General features: G+C 38.9%; 1 protein-coding gene across 4 annotated transcripts in view; it reads right to left on the reverse strand.

Annotated features, from left to right (window-relative positions):
* EYA3 (EYA transcriptional coactivator and phosphatase 3) overlaps window positions 1–11284 on the reverse strand; it is a 95910-nt gene extending 84626 nt beyond the window's left edge. For all 4 annotated transcript variants that reach the window (XM_040229780.1, XM_040229779.1, XM_040229778.1 and 1 more), the window contains exon 1: window positions 11106–11284. The gene's annotated coding sequence lies outside the window, so the exon portion shown is untranslated. The remainder of the gene's footprint in view (window positions 1–11105) is intronic.
* Between the last annotated feature and the right edge of the window lie 6128 nt (window positions 11285–17412).

The raw sequence follows: 17412 nt of genomic DNA on the forward strand, positions 1-17412 counted from the left end.
GGAACTTTACACTAAATACACTAATCAGAACTTACTGAGAAAGAATTAAAAAACAACAACACACACACATTTAGGCTGTACCAAATTCTTAATAGGAAAAACATTTTATCAGGAACAGATTCTCTAAGAAACATTGTTTTTACAATTTCTAACCTTACTTCTTGGAAAATCATCCTTTGAAGTTGTCTGTAAATGAACACAAACTCTTCCCCACAAGCTTTCAATAAAACTGGGAGATAGTATTCCACAGGAAAAATTCCAAAACCACAGTAGAAAGTATTGAGAAGGGATGAGACAACCTAAATTAGTGTCAAAGTGACCTTAATAATAATCCCACAGGTCTACATTCCTTCCAACCCTCTCTGAATCTCTCTTCAGTTTCAGTAACATGTCATGTCATTCACAAAGCACGAGTTTCTCTAATGTGTGGAGATCCAGACTCCATAGAACTCTCAGCCTCCAACACTTTATCTCTACCCTCCTTTAATCTAAAGTTAACATTTCTAAGAGAATCATATATTTTTCTATAGGTGCTCTGGCCTGACCCATGGTATTCTCCAACATGAATGCTCTATAAATGTGTTGCTTCCAGGTATATAGAAAAATTTATACCTTACACTATCCATTTTCTAAACTCAAAACCCTATATAGCAGTCTATGTATCTACCCATCACATCTATTAATCAACTCTCCAGTATTCAAACAAAATTCACTACACATTGTATAAACAGAACTGAGTCTTTTGAAACATAAGTCTAGCTGTCAGGACTATAAAATCTAGGTTCAGATCTTTTATTAATATTTTACTTCAAATTTATTTGCCCCTTCAAAAATCCATCAGCCCAAACATCATCAACCATAATCCCAGTGTATCATCACCCAATCATTCAGTGTGGAGAGTAAAGAATAGTGAAGTAAGTTTTAACACTTGTTATTTTACTTTTTTCAACATAATTTACCTCTGTAAGAGGCAGGTTTAGCAAGCTTGGAGCATGACCTCAGGAGTCTGACTGTGCCTGCTTAGTCACTTCAGTTGTGTCTGACTCTGCGAACCTATGGACCATGGCCTGCCAGGCTCCACTGTTCATGGGATTCTCCAGGCAAGAATACTGGAGTGGGTTGCCATTTCCTTCTCCATGGAATCTGACTGCTGCTGCTGCTGCTAAGTCGCTTCATTCGTGTCTGACTCTGTGCGACCCCAGAGACGGCAGCCCACCAGGCTCCCCTGTCCCTGGGATTCTCCAGGCAAGAACACTGGAGTGGGTTGCCATTTCCTTCTCCAGTGCATGAAAGTGAAAAGTGGAAGTGAAGTCGCTCAGTCGTGTCTGACTCTTAGCGACCCCATGGACTGCAGCCCACCAGGCTCCTCCATCCATGGGATTTTCCAGGCAAGAGTCTGACTACTTATCTTCAAATCCTAGTTCTGGCACTGATAAGTGGTGTGGGAACTTAGACAAGTTATTTAACTTTCCTGAGCCTCATTTACTTCATCTGTAAAATGGGAAAAATACTAATGTGTCTTTCTCAAAAGCTTGTCGTGAGTTCAAATGAGTTAATATCTGTAAAACTCTTAGAACAGTGTCTGGCACATAGTTAGCATAATATAACTGTTGAAGGAAAAAAGTGTTTTTTAACAGACCCAGGACAGAAAACTGGTCTTGAGTGAAAGTCAATTCATTACTAGTTTCTCTTAGTTTTTCAAAGGGCAAAATATTAATATTATTAAAGGCAAGGTCCATGTAACAAGAGATTCCTGCAAGAGAGGCAACAGAATGGGTCTGCAGCTCATAACCTTTGTCACTGGCTTTGATTCCAACACCATACAAGAACTTCCAAGTCCTCAAGGAAAGCTGTTGTCAAGCTCCTTGGCAAGAGAACACTGAATGTCAAACATGTCCTGTTAGTGATATGAACTCATCATGGTCACAAACACTTTCAGGAGATTCAACTGTGTGTTATTGATAGCTAACATTTATGTAATTTGTTTTATGGGTCAGGCACTGTTCTAAGTACTTAATGTATATCAACTCATTTAATCCTCTCAGTAAGTCTCTAAGATATGCACTATTTATTATTATTACCATTTAATAGATGAGAAAACTGCAGCACAGACAGTAACTCATCAACCTGGAATTCAAGCCCAGGCAGCCTAGCTTTAAAGCCTGAGGTTTTAAACCACAGCTATGTGCCTCAGTTTGGACCACCACAGACAGGACTAATGATTTTAAAAAGCTGGTCAAGCTAAAAATGTATGCTATGCTGTGCTATAGTCATAAACAGCCAGAATTCACAAGTTAGGTAACAAGAAGATACTAAGGCGGCCAGTTTTCTTCTTTATCATTCTCATTCTTGTTCTTCTCCAAGGCCTCCTAAGTAAATAGGAGTTAATACAAGTGAAGTGCTTTAAATAGTGCCTGGCACATAGTAAGTGCTCATTATGAGCTAAGAAGAGATAATGGTAAAAATAGTAGAGTCTGCCTGCTGACCCTGCCTTATTCTAATAGTTGTGATATGCTAGGAACTGTTGATATCTCTACCATATTTCCCCTTTATGATTACAGGAAATGAATAGGGATAATAAATAAATCCACTATAACAAACCCTAAAGACTCTTCAGTCATGTTGCTTTCATATGACTACATACACAGGAGCAAACTGCTTCACTCCTCCATTCTCTGTTCTTGGTTTACAAAGACTGGATGGGGGCCAGAATAAAGCAGCTTTGTAACCTTCTGACCAGTTGCCAAGAGCAGAAGTAAAGTTTGTAAAAGCAATTTAATCAAACTAAACTTTGACTGTTAAGATGGAAACTAGAAAAGGATTCTAATGATGGAAGCTCTACCAAAGCAGAGCCAACCTCATGTTCTATATTACCACAGTTTTTTCAAATGACGTGCCTAAGACAGAGGTGACAGAAACAATAAACAAGGTCTCCTTCAATCAGCTGCTCTGCACAATTATTTAAGTTACATTTTGGTGAAAAAAAAAAAAAAAACTAATAAATCCAAGCATCTTCAATTCCAAAAAAATTTTATACTTGTAAAAAAATCTAGTAGTCACTAGAATTGTTCAAACTGTAGGTTCAAGTCATTATTAGATTATCATGTCCATTTAGTGGATTTTAATAGTTTGTTTTGAGTGAAATGCAACTGGTGGTGGTTTTAGTTGTGTCTGACTCTTGCAATCCCATGGACGGTAACCTGACAGGTTCCTCTGTCTGGGATTCTCCAGGCAAGAATACTGGAATGGGTTGCAATTTCCTTCTCCAGAGGATCTTCCCGACCCAGGAATTGAACCTGTGTCTCCTGTGACTCTTGCATTGCAGGCGAATTCTTTACCACTGAGCCACTAAGGAAGTCCAATGCAATTAACCAAAACTAAAACAAAATTAAACATTATAATGCATTACCAACATTAAAGACAAATATTGTTTCATGAAACTTTTTTCAATTTTAAATATCAGTATGTACATATATGTGTATAAGTACTGGATAACAATGAAAAATGCATCTTATAGTGGGTTGTGATCAAAAGAGTTTGAATGCCATTTTACCCAAAGATTAAGAAAAAAAAAAAAACTAGTCAAAAAGGAGAAAAATATCCACTTCAAGCTACGCATGATAAAACATTCAAAATTTTAATGATTCTCTAAATTAGTTTTTTTTTTAAGGCAAGCCTCTGAAAATGAACGAAAAGGGGAAAAGGAACCATCTGGGTAAGAATCAATAGTTTACCGTAATTGTTCCAAATAAACAACAATTTCACAGAATGAGAGGTACCAACACTGAATAAATATATACTAACAGGAGATACACAGAAATGAGATAGTTTCAGTTTGTCTAGTTATTAAATACCACACCAATATGACAGATAAGCAAAAGCTATAGAACTCACTCTCAAGAACATTTATTTTTCAGTGTTATCTAATCACTCCTTCCTAAGGGGACAACAGAGGATGAGATGGTTGGATGGCATCACCAAATCAATGGACCTCAGTTTGAGAAAACTCTGGGAGTTGGGGATGGTCAGGGAGGCCTGGCATGCTGCAGTCCATGGGGTCGCAAAGAGTCGGACAAGACTGAGCGACTGAACTGAACTGAACCTATAGCAAAGTTGAGAACTGGTGAAAAGGAAAAACAGATTTGAAAAATTCAGTGAAGTAATACGTTAATTACTAGAGTATGTTTTTTAATAAGATATACACGTACTATTTTGTATCCTAAGTTGTTGTTCAGTCTCTAAGTCGTGTCTGACTCTTGTAACCCCATGGACTGCAGCATGCCAGGCTCCCCTTTCCTTCACTACCTCCCGGAGTTTGCTCAGATTCAAGTCCACTGAGTCGGTGATACTATCTAACCATCTAATCCTCTGCTGCCCACTTCTCCTTTTGCCTTTTGTTCTCTAAATTCTGAAATATTTCAAGAAAAAAGAAAATCACACACACATTTTGGATTATGCTGTCAGTAAAGAGAGTGCGATTATCATAAATATCATCAATCTAGTAGGAAAAAATTAATATCACTGTGCTAAATTAAAATGCCCTCTTATTTTGAAAAAAGGAACAGGTGAATCTGACCTAAATCTTCTTCAACTACTATGGAAACTAAAGAATAAGTTCAATTTCACCTAAGAGCTAATCATTCTAATTTATTCCCATAGTTACAGTGCTGACAGCAACAAACTGCCAGTTTTCCTAAATTCAGTAATTGCTACATTATTAAATTTCATGTGAAAGAAAATTATTGAAATTTTAGAAACTGATTATCAAACCCACATATAAAAGAGAGCCCCTTTTGAAATAAAAATCAAACGTTTAAATCAAAGAACATTCTAAATACCAGTAAGTAAATCACCATAGCAATGCTATGCTTTTATACTTTTATTCTTTTCACTTAATAATACTTTTCTGACAAAGAGGGGAAAAAAATCAAGACAAAAACTACCACTGAAAAACAGTATACTTAATTAACATGTCTGAATTAATAAGGGGGATTAATACATAAGAATTAAAATAAGCAGTACCTGTAACCAAGCATCACTTCTGACCAGAAACAAATGTAGTTTTTTTGTTAACCAGATCCCATGATTCTCAGTTATATTCGAAATACTCAGAAAAATAACTTCTCATCACACGTAAGTTTCAGGCTCTGGCATTCACATGCACCTCAACTAATATTAAATCATCTCCTTCCCTCAGAGAGGCAACAAAATTTTTAAATTTGGAAATAATAAAAGCACACAAAAGAGTAGCAGTAATATGATTAACAATATTCTAAATAACTATTTGCATTTTCAATTAAAAAAGGAACTGTTTTACGAAACAGTTTTCTAAAGTAAAAATAAAAACACTAATTTAAATGTATTACTCTAAATATGGTAGTCCTGAAAAGATGGGTGCATTTAATTTTGCACAAATTTCCAAATGAGACTGGAAATGAGACTAGAGATAAGTCAGAAATTTCAGTTTTAGTTTTCTGTTTTATATTTCAAAGTTGTTAAGTTCATATTGTAGTCAGTAAGATTTCAAAGTTCAAGACTATTACATGAATTTATTTAATATTCTGCAAATCAGAGAAAGTGAAAAAATTAATGTCAAGAGGTAAACATTTTAGTAACAGAGAATACATTTTGTTAAACTCCCTTTTCTCCAAATACCTAAAAAGTAATTAACTTCCATATGATAATTTTTTAAGAGGGAAGGATAAGGATATCATTTGCTTTAATTTGTGGTTTTTGTCATCTAAAAAACCTAGCTAGTAAATGGTCTGCAATTTTCCTTAAGCCAGCATTTATAAAACGACCAGGTAAAACCACCCTTAAAGTTCCCAACCAAAAGCAGGATTCTTCTGTGTTTCAGAAAAACTGGATTTTTTAACTGTTATGAAGGAAGAACTCATTAAACCAGTGGAACTTTGTACAAAAAGGTCATGAACTCTGGAGCTACAAAAACTAAATTCAAATCCAGCTCTCCTGCCAACTAGCTGTGTTACTTTGGGCAAATTATGTTACTTCTGTGTCTTGGTTTTCTCATTTGTAAAAATATAGTACTTACTTCACAGTGTTGTAACGATAAAAGAGTTAATACTATAAGTAAACCGTTCGGTAATTCCTGGCACAGAGTAAGCGCTACATAAAATGTGTTTTTTTTTTAAAAATTACTGTTTTAACACTACAGATTTTCACAGTTCAGTTGTGGAAAAAGTTTCCCAAATGAAAATTATTTAATTATATGTATAAAGAAAGAACATGACTTTATATTAAGCTGTAATAAAGATTAATACAAGAATCTCAAATAGTGAAATCACTGAGTATTTTGAAAATTAAAAATCATAAAACCTAGTTTAAAAAATCAGGGGCTTCACTGGTGGCTCAGTGGTAAAGAATCTGCCCGCCAATGCTGGACACCGGATAGATCCCTGGTCCTGGAAGATAACCCATGCCGTAGAGCAACTAAGCTCATACACCACTACTGAGCCTGTGCTTTAGAGCCTGGGAGCCCCAACTACTAAAGCCCGCTTGCCCTTGAGACCATAACGGAAGAAAAGTCTTCACAGCAATGAAGACCCAGCACAGCCAATAAATAAATAAAAATACGTAAAAAAAAATCATGTGCCATTGCACTAATAAGAAATGACACTTTCCTAAGATGGATTAAAGCTTATTTTATTTTTAATATTTTTTTCCCTCTACACCATAAGTTATGTTTACTCTTATATTTTAATTCAGATATATACAAATAAAGTCACATTCAGAATCTAAGTGTAAATGTCAGCCTTGTATAATGTCACCTACTTCATATGAACTGTCTATATATGTAATGTAACTGTACTACGGAGAAGGAGATGGCACCCCACTCCAGTACTCCTGCCTGGAAAATCCCATGGATGGAGGAGCCTGGTGGGCTGCAGTCCATGGGGTCGCTGAGGGTCGGACACGACTGAGCGACTTCACTTTCACTTTTCACTTTCATGCATTGGAGAAGGAAATGGCAACCCACTCCAGTGTTCTTGCCTGGAGAATCCCAGGGACAGGGGAGCCTGGTGGGCTGCCATCTCTGGGGTCGCACAGAGTTGGACACGACTGAAGCGACTTAGCAGCAGCAGCAGCAGCATACAGTAGGTATCAAAAGTTTTTGCTGAATGTCTTACAAAGATTGTCACTATTTTCCAGGGTGAATAAAAACATATCTACCTAGTACAAATATTAACCAAGCTAATAAGTTAAAGTGCATCCAACACAATCTGTAGCAAGATCTTTAAGATATTAAGCACGGACTGCCTTGGGTCGATCTGTTAACTTACAATAGGTCAGCACTAACTACTATTCCTCTTCTGATTTAGAACAGTACCACATATTTAAAAGGGGAAAAACACAAAGATAAATTTGATGAAGCCCATATTTCAAATATCTTTTTTAATATATTATAAATAATAGATAAAATATCCTTATTATTTCTACATTTAATAATTAGATACTCTAGAACTTGGGTTACTGGGATCAAGTAAAAATATCAAGATAATGATGTTGCTGCTGTTCCATTGTTTGCTATGTTCTCTGCAAATAAAACATCAATAAGACAATTTATAGCTTAAGCCATATTAAGTTAATCAGCAGACAGAAAGTCCACCTATTTTTTCACTTTACTATAAATAGAACAATTTGGTCCTGTGGTATAAACCAATTAAATGAATGTAGGGGAAAAAAAAAAAAAAACTATTTCTAATAACCTTAAATACATTTTGAACTATTTCTATGTTGAACTATTTTTATTCTTCCTCCATTTAAATCACACATAAGCTAAAATATCTTGCTATTATATGCAGAACACAAAAATCTTTTAGACAACTACCAAAAAAGATGATCTATGAGTCTTTTGTCTGTAAGCAAAACAAAAAGAATGAAGTCATGGGGTGGCTTATGCAGATCACAGGAACCATCATACTGCAAGGTACAAATCACCAGGACATTGTAAAAGTAAAAAAAATTTTAAACTGTATTTTCCTTAAAACATATCCTAGGGTTCAAGGATAAAAATTAAAGTATGTAAAACAAAGTGCAGTAACAGGTAAAATGACAAAATATCAAAATCAAAAAAGAGTCAAACAAAATCAAAACAGAAAAACCCTGCAGGCAAAAAACTAAATGTAGAAATGTTATCGTAAATTGAGCAAACAGGCTGACAAACTAAGACTTTGCCAAACTAAAGCAGAAAGTCTTATGGAAAACCAACAGTGACTCCTGTCCTCAACTTTAAAAACACATACACTAAGTTGTCTCCAGTGGTTTTTTTTTTCCCTTTGGCAGGTAAGAGGGGCAGGCTTTTCAGTAAATGGAAAGTCTATCACTATTCTGTGCAAAGAACAGGACCATGAACACAACTGCTCCAATGAGACCACAGGATGTTCGTTTTATGTAAGGGCTTTCATGCAGAATTTATATCATAATAAGGCAAAGTGATTTTAGAAAAAAAGAGAAAAAGGGACTCCCTAAGACTTTTCAACCTCTACTTCAATACAACACAGTTTCTTTCTGAAGTCTCTCTTTGAAGGCAAAATGACTTAAGTCTTCAGTTTTGTGGCTCAGCTGGTAAGGAATCCACTTGCGAGGTGGGAGACCTGGTTCAATCCCTGGGTTGGGAAGATCTCCTGGAGAAGGGAAAGGCTACCCACTCCAGTATTGTGGCCTGGAGAATTCCATGGACTGTATAGTCCATGGGGTCGCAAAGAGTCGGAGACAACATAGCAACTTTCACTTTGAATTTTAAATTCCACATCGTATATTTCTTATCCCCAAACTTTTATTCTTATGACATAAATTTACTGAAATTAATCACTAAATACAATATTGTGCTCTCCAGCTTACAGCTTTGATAGAACTAAAACCCATTTCTCTAGTTGCTTGAAGAGGACTTCTTTTGTGAAAAATGACCTTGGAAAAAATGTCACCAATAAACCCTAATTTCCTTATTTTGTAAAATGAAGGTTAACTTTGAACTCTACGGTTCCCTCCAGCTGTAAACTACAGTAAACAATCAAGGTTTTAAACTCAAGACATGCTGAAGATGTAAAAAGTTCAGAAATGAAAAAGGTTGAAAGAGAGCCTTGCATCAATCCAAATATGGGTATGTGTGTGTACAAAAGAAAAAAGAGCCCACCATCCTGGAGATCAGGAAACACAGAGTGTCAGACCAGACTCACCGGGGTTAGATTTTAAGGACTGGGAAATGATGAGGTCAGAATGATCAGAAGCTAGAGTTTTCCAGTGTTAGGTGCTGCGGAGGAGGTAACAGTAAGGAGCTTTCAAAAGAGCTTTCCTCAGTATTTAAAAAAGTCCTGCAAGCCAACCAGAAGGGTCCTTCTCTGTGGCTTCTAGGACTAATATGGCCAAGCTCCAAAGTCTTTTGCTAAAAATAGCTTAAGGGATCAGCCCAATTTTGGAATAAGCCAAGGCCTATGCTATGCTTGCATATGTCTCATATAATGAGGGACACTTTTCTACAACTTATTAGTCACAAGAAAAGCAGATGCTAAATGCTGTATTTATTCTGTTTGCTGAAGTACTAAATTGGAGAGCACAATTTACATGAGTACAGAAACTGATCACACAAAAACATTTACAATCAAGTGTGAGACATACACCATAAACACTAGAAAGACAAAAATAAAAATTATCCAACTGTCTCAAAACATACCTCAGATAACAAATTTTGGAAAACACCACACAATTATTTTTTTTTTTCACACAATTATTATTAAAACCAACCCTTCAATTCAGAGATGACTAAGAGCCTACAGAGTCATTTAAGAAATTTACAAGACACTCTAGCCTCAAAAATGAGAAAAAGATGGTTCTAAGGCTGAAACAGTTTAGCCAATTAGATGGTTTATGGTGAAAACAGTAAAGACAAAATAGAACAGGCTAAGTAATCAAATACTGTAATGTCTGGTTTATGAAGAAACAAGAAGAAAAACAGAAAACTTGTCAATACAGTAAAAATGAAGAGACAATATACAACAGACAAAGATATATGCATGCTGAGTTCAAAAAAAGAAAAGGTACTTTGAAATTACTATAATGAACTCTTAAGCATAAAACTTTTCAGTAACAGCACACTCAAATTTTTGGCAATAAACTTATAAATCTGGGGCTAATAATCTCCCAAGAAACTCTGTCCTCCGTCACAGCAATTGTTCTATAAGTAAATTTCATACAGAAAACAGAGCCGATCGTCTAAAGACATCCGCATTTCTGCCTCAGCTGTACATATCCATTCTCATGGGATAGAGAACACGAAAATGACAGGACGTCCTGATGACCTGTCGATTAACAAGATTACACAAGCCCTACTGCCAGCAGTTCCGCGTGCTTGCCACCTGTTAGCCTGCTTTAGCGAAGCCCCCTAAACTGTGCTCCAGCGAAAAACCGGGAACGCCTTTGTTGTTTCCTAACTACGGAAGCTACCAGAGTTCAATTCAACCTAGCGCCTTAAGGAAAACTTCCCCCGGGCCGGGTAAATCTGCCCAGATGGTGACTTGGGCAAAGACCTTCTCTAGTTAAGAAAAGGCGGGAGAACCCCAAGCGAAACACAAATGTCACCTACTCGTCCCGGGAGGAGCTAGGCATCAAGGGTGAAGAAAGTTGGGGAACTAGACCCAGGACCCTTGAGAGAGGCTCAGTTTCGCAGTTGGAGTAAGGTGAGCACAACGAGGAGGTGGGCCGCCCTGCTGGGTGAAAACACAGCAAGATCCTGAGACCACAGGTCGGGGAGCAGAGGTGTGAAGTGAATATGGGCAAAACCGATAGGCAGTGCCTTAGGGAAGCGCTGAAGCAAAAGGCAAGAAAACCAAGGTTTTTAAAAGGCGGATGAGGCGGAGGAAAAAAAGCAAGGCGAGAAGTGAGCAGCGACGACACAGGCTGAAACTGAGGTGAAAGAGGCGAGGCCGGCGTGGGAGAAAGGAACGAAATGAGCTCAGGAGGCTCTGCAGGGACAAGGGACAGGCAAAAAGAACCCCCACCCACAGAGACCGGGACATAGTCTTGACCGTCCCTCTACAGGCTGTTACTTGACCGGCTGCACTCAGACCCTGTCGGCAGCGGAGACTCACCCAAAGGCTGTAGAGGCCCCAGAGTAGGACATGGGGACTGGTCCAAACACACAGGAATACCAAGCGGCTGGAGGAAACGGCGGCGTTAGTGTGACCCGGATGCGCATCCCTAGGAACCGGAAGTCGGCGGTCAGGGTCATCACACAATCCACACCTCGTTCCACCAGAAGCTTTCGGGCGCATGTGTCAGGCCTCAGGGGGCGGGGCAGGGAAAACGCCTAGACTCCGCCCACCGGCCGTCCTGGGAACCCCGCCCCTGGTTACGCTCCGCCCGGCGTCTCGGTGGTGTTTGGTGTGTGGATAGACTGGTTCATGCAGCTCCCAGGCCAAGGTACCACTGAGGCACAAGCTGCCCGCTTAAAAAAAAAAACAACTCAGCGCTCAGGTTTCAAGAAGATCTTTTAAAATGTGTGCAATCCCTCTATCTCTAAAACGAACGTGAAATATTGGATGTATTTGGTAGATTTAGAAAAATTGTGGGAGGATGAATGGCTGGGAAGTTCTGGAAGGCACTTTTGAGGCTAGACCAAGGGGATGGTTTTATTACCAGTATCAGTTTATTACTAATATTGTATTGAGGTTACAATTCATTTTTATTTTGTGCACAATATTTTATGTAATTTATCAGAAACAAAATTTTTACATGCTTCGTTAACTTTAAATTACTACCCCTTCATGGGCAAGGAGCACGGTTAATTTCAGGTTTTGTTGGGGCCTGATGAAAGTGAAAGAGGAGAGTGAAAAAGTTGGCTTAAAGCTCAACATTCAGAAAACGAAGATCATGGCATCTGGTCCCATCACTTCATGGGAAATAGATGGGGAAACAGTGGAAACAAGTGTCAGACTTTATTTTGGGGGGCTCCAAAAGCACTGCAGATGGTGACTGCAGCCATGAAATTAAAAGACGTTTACTCCTTGGAAGAAAAGTTATGACCAACCTAGATAGCATATTCAAAAGCAGAGACATTATTTTGCCAACAAAGGTACGTCTAGTCAAGGCTATGGTTTTCCCAATGTCATGTATGGATGTGAGAGTTGGACTGTGGAGAAAGTTGAGTGCCAAAGAATTGATGCTTTTGAACTGTGGTGTTGGAGAAGACTCTTGAGAGTCCCTTGGACTGCAAGGAGATCCAATCAGTCCATTCTAAAGGAGATCAGCCCTGGGTGTTCTTTGGAAGGAATGATGCTAAAGCTGAAGCTCCAACACTTTGGCCACCTCATGCGAAGAGTTGACTCATTGGAAAAGACTCTGATGCTGGGAGGGATTAGGGGCAGGAGGAGAAGGGGATGACAGAGGATGAGATAGCTGGATGGCATCACCGACTCGATGGACATGAGTTTGAGTGAACTCTGGGAGATGGTGATGGACAGGGAGGCCTGGCGTGCTGTGATTCATGGGGTCGCAAAGAGTCGGACACGACTGAGCCACTGAACTGAACTGAACTGAAGTTTATTCAATTGGAGGGCTCTCTTTAGGGAAATCCACAATTGCAAATAACAATGTTAGGTATAAAAAGTGAATGTTTAATGTGAGAAAAGAAATCTCAAATTACAAGTTTTAAAAATTTCGTAAATAACACAAAGTCCGGAAGAATTAAGCACTACAAGTACTATTACGTGCATGTCTGAACTACTTTTTTGCTACATTTTTTGTCTGTATCTTCTTTGATCTCCTTTTCTTATGGCAATTTACTAAGGAATGTCATTTACCAAGATCCTTGACTCCTGTCTCTCACACCCTACACCTAATTCATCTGTAAATTCTGCAGAATTTGTCTTAAAAATATGTCCAGATTCAGACTATTTCCTGCCTCTATTGGTACAAGCTATAGTCAATATGTGACCATTTGCTGTTTTTATACCCTTGGCCTTCCAGGATCTATTAACACAGCAGCAGTGGGCTTCTGTTAAAGCCTTAGTCATACCAGGTCCCTCCTCCAGTGAATCCCTATTTTAAAGTGAAAACCAAAATCCTTATATAAGCTGAGAGGACCCTCAAGATTTGACACTGCCCAGTACAAGTAACCTTATCTCCGACTTTCTCCATTATTCCTCCTCTCAAGACACCTTGGCCTCTTTGCTGTTTCTCTAATCTGCACATACACTCTGGGGCTTTGTGGTTGCTGATCCCTCTGCCTAGAATGCTTTTCCTCCAGATAACAGCATCATTCACACTTTCGCTACCTTTACATCTTTGTTCAGATGTCATCCTCTAAATGAAAACTCTTCCAGACACTGTATTTAAAATTGAAGCATTACCATCCTTCCTGAACTTCCTAGCCCAGTTCCCTCACTTAATTATTCTATAACAGCTATCCTGTCTAACAATTTGCTAGTGAATTTGGTTTGACATCTCTACTCCCACCCCTCAGTCTCCCTCTCCCCATTCTCCTCTCACCAGAATGTGAGCTCCTGTTTTGTTCACAGATGTATTTCAGAAGAAACGCCAGCACCAGAAGAGAATTTGGCATGTTGAGGGCACCCAGTAAATGTTTGTTGACTTAAAGGATAGATTGCTCATTTACTTTGCTTTGGCTCATCCAAAACCATACAACCTGAGCCACCAGCTCCACCAGGGGGGAGCCCATGAGTAACCAATGTGGTATTCCCAGAGAAGTTCTTCCTAAAGCATATAGTTACACATAATTCCAAAACGTGGGGCTTCCCAGGTGGCTCAGTAGTAAAGAATCCACTTGCCAGTGCAAGGAGTTGCAGGAGATTCGGGTTCAATCCTTGGGTCAGGAGGATCCCCTGGAGGAGGAAATGGCAACCACTCCAGTATCCTTGCCTGGAGAATGCCATGGACAGAGGAACCTGGGGAGCTATGGCCCATAGGGTTGTGAAGAGTCAGACACGACTGAGCATACATGCACCACGCAACTCTAAAACACAGCTATTGGAAAGCACACCAACTACTCCCCAGAGCAAAGAGTGCTGGACCTACTATTAATAAAAACCCTCCAATGTCTTCATAGTCCCCTAAGAATAAGGTCCAAGCTCTATACTATGGTCTGCAAGGCCCTATGGGCCTTCCCTTCCTAACTCTCAGATGTCATTTCCAGCCTCCCTTACTCTTGAATTTCCACTTCCAAACTCTGGGAGATAGTGGAGGACAGAGGAGTGTGGCGTCCATGGGGTTGTAGACTTAACAACTGAGCAACAGCAACAACCCTCACGTACAGCCAGCCTGCTCTTCTTTCCGCTGCTTGTACGAAACCAGCCTTCTTGCCTCAGGGTCTAAACAAATACTATTCCTGCTCTCTCCAACACTCTTCTCCGAACCTTCCATGAATGGTTCCTTCTGTTTCTCTCGGTGAAATAACACTTCTGAAAGTTTCATACAGCTCCTACTCCAGCCTGTCCCCCCTTCCTCGGCAACCATAACCACTTCTTCCTGCTGAAGCAGCTCCTGCATTCCCTTATCTTTTCTCCAGGGTCCCTTTCGCAGTCTGAAATGACTTTTTAAATTTATTGTCTGTCACTGGAAAGTAAGCGCCCCAGGGGTCTTTTTTCACTCTTATTCACTGCTGAATTCTCAGCACAGCACTAGAAGTGTGACTTGTCGTTCGGTCACTAAGTTGTGTCCGACTCTTTTCAACCTCATAGACTGCAGCATGCCAGGCTCCTCTGTCCTCCACTATCTCCCAGAGTTTGCTCAAATTCATGTCCATTGAGTCAGTAATGCTATCTGAGCTCTACCGCTCCCTTCTTTTGCCAAGAGCTGACTCATTGGAAAAGACCCTGATGCTCGGAAAGATTCATGGCATACAGTAGGTGCTCAATAAACAAAACAAATATTTACTAATAGTTATTGAAGCTTTACTATGTGTTACTTACCATACACAGTAAATATAAATACTCCTGTTTCTCTTTTAAATCCTGCCGGTGATCTTGTAAAATACTATGATTATCTCCATTTTATAGATGAGGAAACTGAGGCAGGGGTAGGTTAAACAACTTGCTCAAGACCACCCAACTGGCAAGAAGCAAACCCAGGAGTTTAGTCCAGGTCTGCAGGACTTCAGAGTCCATGATGCCTCTCAAATAACAGCCAGAGCAAGTATGAATTCATTTACTTACAAGTTTCTTTTCTCTGACTTCAGACAATTTTACTTGCTGTGATGGTCAGCAAGACTGGATATGTTTGTTGAGTTGTATTTCCTGCCCTACTCCACTACTCCTGGGGACAGATCTCAAGAAATAGATAAAAAATATGATTTTGTTCAAGCCTAGTTATAACTATTTAGATATTTGCTATACTCTTTCTGTAGATTTGGAAATATTTCATTCAAATTTTAACACAAAAGAAAGGCTATTAAAACAGTCCAAAAGTATTATAGCCGTGTCTTTCTAAACAAAAGCCAATTGTAAATCAAAACACAAACCTAATTACACTAAAACTATCTAAAAATAAGGTCTCTAAATTATATATTTCCATTAAAAAAGACATAAATGAATCAGTGTTTTGAATAGTTATCAACTTAAACCCTCCTGGTTGATCTTAGAGTATAATAGTCTAGGTTTTGTTTCTGTTTATTTCTCTATTGTACTTCAAGCAATACCTCATTGCATACGTGATAGTTGAGCCTCTAAAAGCAATCTATAGTTGATGGGATTGCAAAATGGTGCAACTGCTATGAAAATAGTATATCCAGTCCTCAAAAAATTAAACATCAAACTACTATATGATCCAGCAATCTTACATCTGAGTATATGCCAAAAGAACTGAAAGCACAGTCTCAAAGTGATATTGGCACACTCGTGTTTATAGCAGCACTATTCACAATAGCCAAGAGGTGGAAGCAACCCAAATATCCATTGACAGATGAATGGATATGCAAAATATGGAATGTGCATACTTTAGAATACTCTGCAACCTTAAAAAGGAAGGAAATTCTGTCACATGCTATAATATGGCTGAACTTTGAAGCCATTATGCTAAGTGAAATGTTAGTCAAATTGTTCTTCAAAAAGAACAAACTATGTGATTCCACTTATCTAAAGTATCTAAAGTAGTCAAATGCCTAAATATACCAGTGGCTGGAGGGAGGGAACAAAGGGGAATTATTTAATGGGTATAGAGTTTCAAATCTGTAAGATAAAAAGATTTAGGAGTCCTGTTTCACAAAAACATCAATATACTTCAAACAACTGTTAAGTGTACACTGAACAGCACACTTAAAATGGTTTTGTGTGTGTGCTTCAGTTGTGTCCAACTCTTTGTGACCCCCATGGGCTGTACCCCACCAGGCTCCTCTGTCCATGGAATTTTCCAGGTAAGAATATTGGAGTGGGTTGCCTCTTCCTTCTCCAGGAAATCTTCCCATCCCAGGGACTGAATCCACATCTCTTTGGCTTCCTGCATGGGCAGGTGGATTCTTTACCACTGAGCCACCGGCAAAGCCCTTAAAATGGCTTAGCTGGTAAATTTTATATGTTTTTACCACAACAATTAATTTTTAAAAAGAAATCTACAGTAATCTAGTCATTACTGTAATAATGATGTGGGTCATTTTATGCCTACTTGGCCCTGAATGGACATTATTAGAGTCGTTTTCACAGTTTTGTCCAAATTTACACAGGTAAGAAGCCTTTGGAGTGGGATAAATTCACATTTCCAAGATGTGCAGTAACCTTTGCTATCTTTAGAGCAAAGCATTTCCAGCCTCCTGCGCATATTATCTTCAGTTTAACCACAGACATCTTTTCCACATGGTTACTATTATTGTTCATATTTCTCCCCAATAAATCATTATCATTTGGAAACACTCAGGATCTGTTGCACTACAGAGAATGACTCTCGAACAAAGCTCAGGTGTTTCAGGACACCTCACCAGGCAGAATTTAAACTACAGCCCTGGAAATCTACATGAGATTTTGAAGTAGGAGATAGATGTGCCCTGGGCCAGACAACTGGTATTTGTCAAATGGAATAATACTGAAGCTTTGTCCTCAGCCAGATGAGAACAATGCTTGATTCCCTTTCTCCATTGAAATGAAGGGAGTGAACTAGCAGTGCGGAATGTGCTGCAGCAAAATTGGAAATGAGACTTTTCTAATAAACAAAGAAAATAAAGAAACGATGAACAGGCTAGGGAAAGAGCATGAACAAGCCCGAAAGAGTTAAACAAATCTTGGTTATTCTTCAGCTGTTACCACTAAAATCCACTTGTAGCTAGACTTGTCCTTCATAAAGCTAATTACTCTCTCACTCCTTATGAATTATACTCTGCACCCAGCATTCTCCTCCGCCTACTCTCCTTTGTGGGAAATCCCTGGTGTCTCAGCGGTAAAGAATCCAACTGCC

This window comes from Oryx dammah, unplaced genomic scaffold (genome assembly GCF_014754425.2).
Source record: "Oryx dammah isolate SB20612 unplaced genomic scaffold, SCBI_Odam_1.1 HiC_scaffold_27, whole genome shotgun sequence".
NCBI lineage: Eukaryota > Metazoa > Chordata > Mammalia > Artiodactyla > Bovidae > Oryx > Oryx dammah.